The 12,230-nt window shown below is 44.0% G+C and overlaps 1 non-coding gene across 1 annotated transcript; it reads left to right on the forward strand.

Moving 5' to 3' along the window:
* Nucleotides 1-6,777: 6,777 nt before the first annotated feature.
* On the forward strand, nucleotides 6,778-6,884 carry LOC121458576. The gene has a single exon (XR_005975858.1). It is a non-coding gene; the product is annotated as a U6 spliceosomal RNA (small nuclear RNA).
* Nucleotides 6,885-12,230: the final 5,346 nt, after the last annotated feature.

Here is a 12,230-nt window from a genome sequence, read left to right on the forward strand (position 1 = left end):
TGATGGCCTTGTATTCACAGGTAAGCTTGGTCCTCACCTTCAGCAGAGAAACCACTTCTTGCAGCAGATGGAGACTATTTCAGAAAGCTGCAGCTGGTCAAAATGCAGACAACTGATTGTGGGGTGCGCTGCCCCACTGCATGGATCCACAGTACAACCCCTCTACCTAAGGCTCAGGGGACAGCATAGAAGAGGGGGTTCGGTTGTCAGAGCCAGAGGATGGGAGTCTGCTGGCAGATGGTGTCTCCCAGCCGTGACAAGGAAGCCACACCCAAGACATCTCAACGACATGGTTGCTTAACAAGATCTGAACAGTGACACCCGTTGACAGGCCAGCATGGATGGGGGAAACCTCACGGCGCCCCGCTCTTAGAGGGAGAGCCACAGGCAATTAAAGCCTGTTGAGAGAGGGAGATTTAGTCTTCCCCGGGATAAACCTCTGATTGGTTATCTTATACCAAGTGATTATTCCTGAAAACATATACACACTACATTGACTCAGCAAATCGTACATGCAAGTGTGTATGTATATGTGTGTGTGTATAACAATAATAATTAAAGAAAGAGAGACCCATGATTTGAGGGGGGTGATATGAAGGGTTGGAGGAGGGGGAAACAATGTAAATACAGTACATATATTTATGAAACAAAAATAATTATAAGACCAAATCAAATCAAACCAAAACAACAACAACAACAAAACATACAACAGATCTGGACAGGACCCAAATAGTGAAATATAAAAAAATATAAAAATATTGACAACTTAGAAAATGTTAATGAATTTAACATACCAATTAGAAGTAATCATGCTTCAAATTGTAAAAGAAAACAATTAAACTTAGGGATTACCCAAAGTACACATGCATGAAGCTATGCTTTCTTCCCCTGTTTCTTCTCTTTTCTTCTTTGAGACAGGATTTCCCTGTGTAACAGGCTAGGCAGTCGTGAAACTTCTCTGCAGACTGGGCTGACCTTGAAATCACAGATATTTGCTTGCCTGAGTGCTGGGATTAAAGGTATGCACCCCCACCCCCAGCTTTTTCTCTTCTTTCTTAGTTACCTCTCTCACCGCCCTTCTCTTTCCTCTGTCTACATCTTCTGGGTCTACCCGAGAGTCGGTCATCTGTGCTGGATGAACTGCTCCTTTTAAGAGATATATTTTGTTGCAAAAGCTCATTATTTTGTTCTGGTGTTGATTAAGGTGCAGAAAACTTCTGGGAACGTTAGAAGCCTAAATTCTGTTCTTCGAGTAAGTACATAGTGTCCTTTTGTGAACCTCAGGCTTTCTTTTGTCTTGGACAATGCATCTCCCATAGCACAAGATGTACTACAGGAGGCTGGAATTGACGAGGGCTGAGGATAGTGATCGCTGACTTCTTAAACTTCAGGTGAAGAGACAGATGTCCTGTCAGCATGCCTGTTTCTCTAGCTAGGAATATATCTACAATTATAGGTGGGATCCACAATTTAGGTGGGGTCTGCTCAATTCTCACTGTAGCTTTCTCTTATGGGATCATTCCTAAGTATTGGGAGTAGATGAGGAGATGTCCCCAGACTATACCCCATGATTACCTTTTCTTTTTCTGTAGCCTTCACTTGTAAATAAAGCTTTATTGGCTCACAGCTGTGCACATTTGTTTACATAAGGTCTGTGTCTGCTTTTACGGTGCAATAGTTTGAAGGAGTGCTTCAAGCGACTGGCCCATAAAGCCGAATGTTTACTGTCTGGCTTTTAAGTCTGAGCTGCCTGGAGGTCAGGCTGTACTGGGCTGCCATGTGGATCTGTGTGGGATGAACACTCTGTGTGCGGTGTGGCTGTGCAGTGCTGGTCCTGGCACTGAACCTGAACCCTGGGCAGATGGAACTTGTTTACAGGAGAAATGGTAGGTGTGTGGGCCACATCTCATGTGTGTGTGTGTGTGTGTGTGTGTGTGTGTGTGTGTGTGTGTAGAGGTTGACTCTGGGTGTCTTCCTGAGTTGCTCTCCACCTTAAGTTTTTGAGACAGGGTCTTTCACTAAACTGAGTTTGGTGAGACTTGCTGACCAGCAAGGCCCAGAGATCCCCCTTTCTCTGCCTCTCCACTGCTGGTATTACATGTGTGACCACCGTGCTTGCCTTTATATGGGTGCCGGGGATATGAATCCAGGTCCTCATGCTTGTGTGGTCAGCACTTCGCCTATGAACTGTCTTCCCAGCCTCATTTATTTAATTTTTTAAAATATTTATTTATTATTTTTACATCCTGACCACAGTTTTTCCCCTCCCTCCTCTCCTCTCAACTCTGCCCTCCAATCTACTATTTGGTTTCAGAAAAGGGCAGGCCTCCCATGGATATCACCAAACATGACACTTCAAGTTGCAGTAAGACAAGGTACCATCCTTCTTCTTAAGGCTAGATGAGACAACCCAGTGGGAACAAAAGACCCTAAAAGCAGGCAACAGAGTCAGAGACAGCCCCTGCTCCCACTGTTAGGAGCCCCACAAGAAGACCAAGGCACACAGAGGGCCTAGGTCAGTCCCATGCAGGCTCCCTGGTTGGCGATTCGGTCTCTGTGAGCCCCTATGAGCCCAGGTTAGTTGATTCTGTGGGTTTTCTTGTGGTGTCCTTGGCACTTCTGGCTCCCACAGCCCTTCTCCCACTTCTGCTGGTTTCCCTGAGCACCACTTCCTGTGTGCCCAGCACATTTATTGTTAGTTTTTGTTGTTGTTTTAAGCCAGGCTCTCACTTTGTAGCTCGTGATAGCCCCAGATTCCTCAGTTCAAGTGTCTTCCTGTCTCAGCCTCTTAAGTAGCTGAGGCTGCAGACATGTGCCTGGGCTGAGCCCTGGAATTCAATTTAAAGCAAAGAAAAACAAAGGAAGGGACTGCTGGGAATGTAGGGAAAATACTGATGGCAGGATGCTGTTGGCTGTTGAGTATGCAATGTGTATTTGGCTTTATATAAAGTTTAGCTTTACATGTTTGGAGATTTTTACAATAAAAATATAAACCCAGACAACAAAAGTCTCTTGAGTCAGTGATAAAGAATAAGTTCTTTGGTTATCACCAGACACGGAGGCATACGCCTCTAATCCCAGCACTCGGGAGACAGAGCTAGGTGGATCTCTGTGAGTTCAGGGCCAGCCTGCTCTACAGAGAGATTTCTGGGACAGCCAGGGCTACACAGAGTGACCCTCTCTCAATGAAAGTTCAGGACGAGATTGAGGGGGTTAACCTTGATTCCTGTGCAGACTCGGCAAGGAAGGTGGTGGCAGAGAATTCTAGGGTGGCAGCCTTGCCGGGCTCTTCTCGCTCCTTCGGCTCCTGTGCAGATTCTTAGCCCAGTGTGGTTCTTGGCCCCAGACTCCTGTATTCTTCAAAGGCTTGTTTTGATGATGGTCTGTCCAGCGTCAATGAAAGGGAGAAAAGCTGTGGGTTGTGAAGTTGGAGATGATTTCCTAGTGTTGTGGGGTGGCTCTGAGGTGTGAGTTTCACCCGCACCTCATAACAGAAGCAGCATTTCTGTTTTATCTGGATTTCTCCCTCGTCAGCCTGATTACCGAGAATCTACAATCTGGCAAAGGGGTAGACCAGGATTGCCTCAGGGATCCTCAAATGTGGTCATGTGGATTCTCTGGAGTGTGAATTAGTGCTTGGATTTGGACAAAGCTCTTTGAATGAAAATGGATCCATTTTCCCACATCATTTTCTCCTGTACAATGTCTTTTTTTTTTTTTACAATTGCTCATTTTTTGAAATTGCAATGTTCCTCCCTCCAGCCCCTCCCATGTACCCCATTGCTCGCTTCCAAATCCACCGCCTCTTTTTCTTTAATTGTCCACACAATACTTTTAAATCCAAGTCTAATTAGACATAAACTCTTATTTATTTACTTCAGCCCTTAAAGGGCTACCATTCTAATTTCTCCCCTTGGTAACTGATGACATTTCCACCTCTCATGTCTTAAATCACGTTCAGGTTACTCATGACGGTGGTGGTGCTTTGGCAGTTCCAGTTTTAGGAGACTGAAATCCTCATTGAAAATGGATTTTTTTCTTTAATATTAGAGTCTAATTTGCAATCACAGAAAAACAAGATCCCTCTGAGCACCGCTGTTTATAACAACAATGCCTGAAGCAGGCATTTCTGGTCCCAGGTGTCCACCTTCTATGAGGCAATGGTTCCTGCTCTCGGAGATGATTACAGGAGCTCCCTAGTGTTTAAACTCCCTTCTTCCTTCCACTATTCTTTCTTCAGTTGTCCTCAGTAAACGCTTATTGTGAATGATAAGGGCAGTAGGTGTTGAAAATAACCACCAAATAAAGCCAATTCTGCTCTTGGAGAATAAAGGACAAAGTAGACTAGGGTGGCCAGGGCCCAGAGAGAAGTGACTCTCAGTTGTGAGAGGGGAATAAGAGTAGCGTAGAATTAGTTAAACAGTCAGGAAGGAAACGGAAATGGCTAGCAGTTGAGTGTATACTTCCCAGGCTCCTTGGTAAGTGCTCTATATCATGGCCTCACTAAGATACATCACAAGCCTGCAAGGTGGGTACTGGTTACATCTTGATTTCCTAGGAACTTGACTGATCACAGGCAGTGTGAGGATCCAAATCAGGTCAAAGGCATCCTATCCAGTGTATTGTGGGTGTTCAGAGCAGAAGGAACCGAAGGACAAAGGCTGAGGGGTGCAGCTGTGGAAGGATTAACTCTTTATTCTCATGCGAGATTGTATCGATCCCTCTTGAGAACGGAAAATTATTCTTATCAATTTCAAGATGATAAGAGAGCATTTCCAGGCACATAGAGATAGTGATTCAATGCCCGTTTTGATCTCATTTCTTAGAGCCATAATCTAGGGTTATCAGTCAAGGCTAAAGAAAAAAAAACAGGAACATTGGACTATGTTTTGCTCTGCTCTGGCTTCCAGTCCCTGGGAAAGCACTGTCCACAGTCAGGGTGAGACTTCCCATGGCAGTTAATATTCTCTGGAAATGCCTTCACAAACACTGCTGGAAGTGTGCCAGACCAGTCTCCCAGGTGATTCTAAGTACAGTCTGGATGACAACCAACTTGACATTAACCATCATAGTTATAATATAGCTATATTGACATTAACTCATTGCAGTGAAAGTAGAATCTAAGAAATCTAAAAAGACAGAATCTAAGAGACTTGGGCTATTTATTGTCTAGAAGCAGAGAAAATATTTGAAAAACAACTTGGTACTATTGTAAGTGTTCCTGATGAACACTTAGGTGAATAAGATACATTCATTTATTTTGTTCCAGTGTTTTAAATGTTCAGAAAAAGAGAAGATGCTGTTAGCAGAGGAGCATTTAGGAGTGAGGACGACCTCTCAGCTGCCTGAAGCTGAGATCTGGTGGAGGAAGTCAGAGAATGACTTCCCAGACAGGTTGCTAAGCAACCTGTGACTGATGAGATAACAGGTCTCAGAGCGCTGGATATCAGTAAAAAGAGCCAAACAAATGAATACAGCAAACAGATATTTTCAAAACATCGTTGCTGTAATATTATTCCATTTGTATAAAGAAGATGGTAGGCAAAGCTAACCAGGCTTGTTAGGAGTCACGATGGCCACCACAGGTGTGGGAGTGATGGAGAGGGACGATGGCCACCGTGGGTGTGGGAGTGATGGGGAGGGACGTGGGTGTGGGAGTGATGGAGAGGGATGATGGCCACCGTGGGTATGGGAGTGATGGAGAGGGATAATGGCCACCGTGGGTGTGGGAGTGATGGAGAGGGAAGAAGAGAGCTTTGTGGGTGGCGATTTGCTCAGAACTGGTCCTGGTGTTATAGTGGGTTTTATCTTCAAAAATTCACCAGGATTTATGCTTACTTTTTTTTTGCACATTTTAAAATAAAACATTGAAATACTAGTATGAGGTTAGACAGGAGAAAAGAATAAGAGTAGATAGCATTTAAATGAACCAAAGTAGATACAATAATGCAACATTGTTTAAATAAGGGGAGCAGACAACTATTGAACCAGGAGTTAGGGTAGGGCCTTAGAGCACATCCTTAGCCAAAGTTAATGTGAGGCAGCTTTACATTTTAAAATAAAACTGAAACTTTAGGAATATTAAAAAGAGACACTCACATATGATTATACAACACCCTCATGAAAACTGACAAGCAAATGAGTGTCTAGGGACAGTTATTCCTAAAATTTCTTATGAAATATAAATAATGAAGTGTTCAGGTAGATTTCCGTAATATTGTGGATATTGTAATGTAAATACAATAACAAATAACTTCTATCCTGTAATTGTAGACAAGTCTTTGAATGTTTGAATCCGTTTTACAGTTGTGCATGCTTGTGTGTGCGCATGCACACACACACACACACACACACACACACAGCCAGATTTACTTGGTAGAAATAGTGACCGACCTTTCTTTCTGGTTATGATCCTGAAGAATTCACAAATGTGGGCATAGCTGAGCTTCCTAGACATGTTGCCCATCTCTGTTAAAAATGTCTCTGCTGACTTAGAGAAAGAGAAGACATGTGAGTTTTTAATTTGTAGGTGAGAGATATAATGTCAAAATGCGCACCTTTTTGGAATGGTACTATTAATTATTTTGTTGGAGGATGTCACCATGAAGTGACCCAGCAGCACTGACTTCATTGAACATACCTTCAGGGGAATCCGGGTGTTTCTCTGCCGCTCAGCAGTGAGTGGCATGCCCTGCCTTAGCCCGAGAGCCTCATCGTGACTGATTTGCTAGTAATGCTTAGGAGATAAGAATAGAGATAACATGTTAAGCATAACTGGTGCTCACTTTGACAGCATATAAGCTAAAATTGGAATGATACAGAGAAGATTAGCATGGCCCCTATGCAAAGATGGCATGCAAATTCATGAAGCGTTTTATATTTGGAAGGATTACTAGACACAGGCAAAAATGTGACTATTACAACTTCAGAATCACGGCATCCTAATTGGCCTCTTCAGGAGTCAGATGTTCAGTTCTTAGGAATTGGAACCCAATCTCAGGTAAAACAAAGCACGAGATGGGTTGAATGCATAGGGCCAGAAGAACAGAGAGGAGGATGAGGCCAAATGTGGCCAGTATAGCAGTGAATCTATGGGTTGTGATCTGCTGCAGTCTCGGACCATAAACCAACTCATGTTTCTGGGAAGAATGTATAAGGTGCTATGAAAAACAGATACTGACCATTTGGGCTGTACAAAAACAGAAAAATGACTGGTGAACTCTCAGAGGTACCAACAGTCCTACCTTTAAAACGGTTGACAGAAAAACCTGTATGGGTTAACCAATGGCCTTTAACAACATAGAAACTGCAGGCTTCAGAACATCTGGTACAGGAGCAATTAGATGCTCAGCATATTGAAGGATCAACCAGCCCTTGGAATTCCCCTGTATTTGCTAAAAAGGAAATATGGAAAATGGAAAATAGTAACAGATCTAAGAACTGTTAATAAAGTGATTCAACCAAAAAAAAAAGCGTAACTGTGTGATAGTGGGTAGATACTACTTGTAGTTCCATCAACAGCAGAGAACACACCACCCTGTCTCTAGCGTTGGTTCTAGCTGTTTCTGCTTCCAGCTGTCCACTGACACTTCTTCCAAGGACCTCGCAGGATCCACAGGTAGATGTGCTTGCCTCTCTTGTCTTAGTTCTGCCATTCAGAGTGGGCTTCTCGGTTGAGTTGATGAACCTCTGAGGTATCCATAAATGCCAAATTGCCATTGCAGGCAGAAAGGAATGATTCTAGAGGCGGGACAAGACCAGGTGAGATGTAGTAGTGAATTATAGGTTTTGCCTAAGCTAAGGACAGGGCTCTTAAATAGTTGTTGAGTTCTGACACTGGTGTTCTCTCTCTCTCTCTCTCTCTCTCTCTCTCTCTCTCTCTCCCTCCTTCCTTCCCTCCCTCCCTCCCTCCCTCCCTCCCTCTCTCTTTCTCTCTCTCTCTCTGTCTCCTTCCTTCCTTCCTTCCTTCCTTCCTTTTTGTTTTGAGACAGGGTTTTACTATGTAGTCAAGGGTGGTTTTGAATTTGCAATCCTCCTGCTTTGGCTTGCCAAATGCTGGAATTACAGATGTGTGCCACTTCACACGGCCCTGGCACTAGTCTTGAGGGAGAAGGATATTGGAGGATAGATAGATATGTATACGTAGACATTTGGAATAGTACACACTTCTGGCTTGAACAAAAATCCCACACTGCAAAGCCTTCTGGTTACCGATAGAAATCCCTCCTCTCAAATCTGAGTGTATTTTAGTGAGAGACAGCAGGTCTAAAAATATCCTGGAAGCATCTGGAACATGGTGATCCTTTGGGATTTGTCTCATTTGACTAGATTCCAGCCATGATCCTGTTGAGCATGGATTTAGCTCCCCAGATGTGAGTTCTCAAATACATCAGCCTCAGGGTTTGTTTATTTAGGAAATTTCCCTCCCGGTTTATAAATCCCAGTAGGCCACGTAAGTTATGCCATTTTTACACAGATAGAAACTGCCACAAAGATTATGTGCATAAGCGGTGGGGCAGGCACACAAGAGTGCATCGTGGTTCTTCGAAACGGTTGCCGTATTGTTATTTAGATTGCAAAGCCATCCATGATTTCGTGTATCAACTATTAGTGTGATTCTGAATGCCATTTAACTAATAAATCAGGGGATGTTTCATTCAGAACAAAGAAACATTATTAACTGGTTTTAGTGCTTTTTAAATAAACAAACACAGAGGAACAGAAGGAACAATGAAGTAATCTAATGAAAAATCTCTGCTTCAATTCTCAAATTTGAGAAATTAAGAAAATTTGACTCTAATGGAGTATTCACTTTATGCCAGAAGCTACTCTATTCATGTTTATATTCCATTTCCCCATATTATCTGGTGCTAACTATGTTTGATCTAGGTTTATGCAAACTACTTTTCAAAAGCACCTTGCAATTTAAGTGTGATCTCTGAGAGACTGAAATCAGAGTTAAGCAAATTCTAGCAACCCTTCTGAAACTGGCTCATCATCTCCACCCTTTGTCATCTGCACCTGATAACCACATTCGAGCAAGAACATTTCTGTCTGACACAGTAGCCATGCGGGGAGTTAGTCCATGTCAGGGGCATGTTGATGACGCCACTCTGTCCTCCATGGGACTGGCTGAGTACATATGTCAGGGGAGAGAGAAGTGGGTGGCAAAGAAAAGCCTGAGGCAGCTCAGTATTGTGAGCCCATCCAGTTTTACATGAGAGGAATGGCAATGACAAGATGCCCAGAAGGGGCCCTCTCAAGAGAGTCTGTGTGCCAAGCAGAGGAAGACACTTGGTCAGAAAGGAGCATTGTCAGCTTTTAAATGGAGCAAGAAGAGAGAGTCAGGTATGGAGGACTGCCTTGCCAGTGTTCGATCACTGTGGAGAGACACCATGACCAAGGCAATGCTTAGAAAGAAAGCATTTAATTGGGGCTGGCTTACAGTTTTATGGGAGTTAATCCATGGTCACCATGCAGGAAGCAGACAGACATGCAGCAGTAGCTAAGAGTTTTACTTCTTGATCCACAGGCAGCAGAGAGAGAGGCACTGGCCTGGGTTGAGCTTTTGATACCTAAAAGTCCACCTCCACTGACACACCTCCTTCAACAAGGCCACATCTCTTTTTTAAACTTCTTTATTTTATTTTTTGAAAATCTATTCTTCTCTCATACAATACATCCTGACCACAGTTTCCTCTCTCTCCACTTCCCCCAGCCTCTCCCCTTTCCCTTCCCCAGATTCGTATTTCCATCATTTCCTCCAGAAAAGAGCAGGTCTCCCAGGGATATCAACCAAATACAGCATAACATACGGATACACGGCATAACAAGGTGCAATAAGACTAGGCACAAATTGTCATATTAAGCCGGAACAAGGCAACTTAGCAGGAGGAAAAGGTTCCCAAGTGCTGGCAAAAGAGTCAAAGAAGTGGTTCACTTCCATTATGGGACAAGTCACCAAGCACGCCATCCGCAGCAAGCCCGTTGGCAGATAAGGCCACTCTGCCACTATACTTAGCGTTTTAGACATGCATGTAGGTTTTTGGTAGTTGGTAGGGTTCAGTGTACTAAAATAAAAATGAAGATTGTGACTGCCTTAGCTTGCTTTTTATTGCTGTGATAAACACCAAGACCAAAAGCAGCATGGGCAAAAGCAGATTCTTTGACTTACAGTTCCGTGTTACAGTATATTATTTAGGAAACTCAGCGTCAGAACCCAAGGCAGGAATCTGGAGGCAGGACCTGAAGCGGAGACAGTGGGAGAACATTGCTTCCAGGCATGCTCCTCAAGGCTTGCGCAGCCTGCTTTCTTCTACAACCCAGAACCACTACCTAGGAGTGGCACCACCCACAGTGAGCTCTGGCATCCCATGTCAATCACTAATCAAGAAAATGCCCTAAAGATTTGCCCACATGCCTCATGGAGACATTTGTTTTTCAGTTGAGGTGACCGGAGCTTGCCAAGCTGACGAAAGTGAGCCAGCACAGTTGGCGACCTTGGAAGGGTGAGGTCCCGTTTATGGGAGAGTAGAAAAGTGACCTTTTTGTGTAGCTTCAGTCACGCATGAATTGCCCTGTCAATCCTGCATCTCAGGCTCTGACATCCTAACACTTTTGGGCCTTCTTCTCTGTCTTTAAAATAAAGAAGATCCTGCATGTGTGAGTCCAAGGAGGAAGACACAGTCGGGACATTTGACTCATCCCCTTATACATGCTGGATTTTATTATCAAACTCTGTCACATCAACAGAAACTATAGATTGGCTTGGTGGATCATGCTGTAGGAAGTAACGCTCAGTCAACTCCTCCTGGCTGGCGAGGAAAGGGTTAAAAGAGAAGCCTGGGATGGGATGGTTTCCAAGCCTTTCAGTTCTGCCTTTCTATTGAGAATCCCGGTAAATCAGTAGCAATTGTTACTTTTAATCGCTGTGGCTGATTAGGAGCTGCAGGCGAAAGCAAACACATAAGGCTTCTTTTGTTTGAGCTGAATCTCAACAAAATGAGACCGGTGGGCATGATGAGGCCTTTGGTAAGCTTGGTGACTTCCCAGGCCTCGCTAACTGCACTCATTCATTCAGGTATGGGTTTTTGCGAACATTTAGGGCCCAACTCAGAGGTGCCCCCTTCATGAAGAACACATAGCTGGCTCATTATCGGATCCCTAGGGAATGGTGTTGTAATTATCAGCCCAGGAATCCTCTGTGAAGCAACCCTGTGGGTTCGGAGTTTTCAAAGAACTTTAGATCACATGGTGAGCAAGCAGTCTATGAAGTCATTTCTCTTTGTGGTGAAGGCTGAGGTGGAGGCAGACAGCAAGCACCTGGAAGTACTTGGGACAGAAAGGACTCGAGGCCTAAAGTATGAAATAAGATCTACAGCATCTAACTCCCTTGCCCCCTGCCCTGGCTAGCTTTTATGTCAGCTCGACACAGGCTATAGTCAACAGAGGGGAAGGAACATAAACTGCAACAACAACAAAAGCATCTATAAGGTTTGCATGCAAGCTTATAGAGCCTTTTCTTAGTGATTGGCGTGGGAGGACCCAACCTGTTGTGAGTATTGGCCCTGGGTTCTATGAGAAAGCAGGCTGAGAAAGCTACAATGAGCAAACCAGTGTCTAGAAAAGGTCTTTGCTTTAATGTTTTACCAAACCAAAGGCACAAATAGGCAAAAGACATCTGGCAAAGAGAATGGCTCTCACCTTTGGACTTGGGTGGCTAACAATGTGTACCAGTAATTTGACAGATTTCCCATGGCTCAGCATCAGGTTTCTGTCCACTGTCCTGGTTCACAATCCATCACAGGGGCAGGGTTTGCCTAGTATGTGCCATACATGGAGGCTCCCTGGTGGCTCTTGTAGAAAGTCCAGCTTCTCCAGATCTCCCAGTCTTGGCTGTTCATGACTACCCCTCTTAGGGCTTTTATAGCAAACCAGTACCTGGGCCCACATCCCAGACATCTTGCACCCCTTATTCAGGGAGCGCAACCAAGCACTGGTATTTGAAAAACCTACGGGTGGATGCGAATGGAAACTCTGACTTGCAATTGATCAATGAGCAAAGCATTGTTTTAGCGCCACAGAACCAGAAAACATGTGGTCCTGTATTTCTTGTCCAAACCACAGTTCTTTTATAGCCAGTTGACATTATTGTTTCTTCTCCTGTTTGAACTTTTTCCCTTATCTGGCACTGTGACCACCGCCTTTTCTAAATCCTCATCTTCAGTCCC

Source organism: Microtus oregoni, unplaced genomic scaffold, assembly GCF_018167655.1.
Source record: "Microtus oregoni isolate MIOR12 unplaced genomic scaffold, Mior012 000017F_ref0000208, whole genome shotgun sequence".
Lineage (NCBI taxonomy): Eukaryota > Metazoa > Chordata > Mammalia > Rodentia > Cricetidae > Microtus > Microtus oregoni.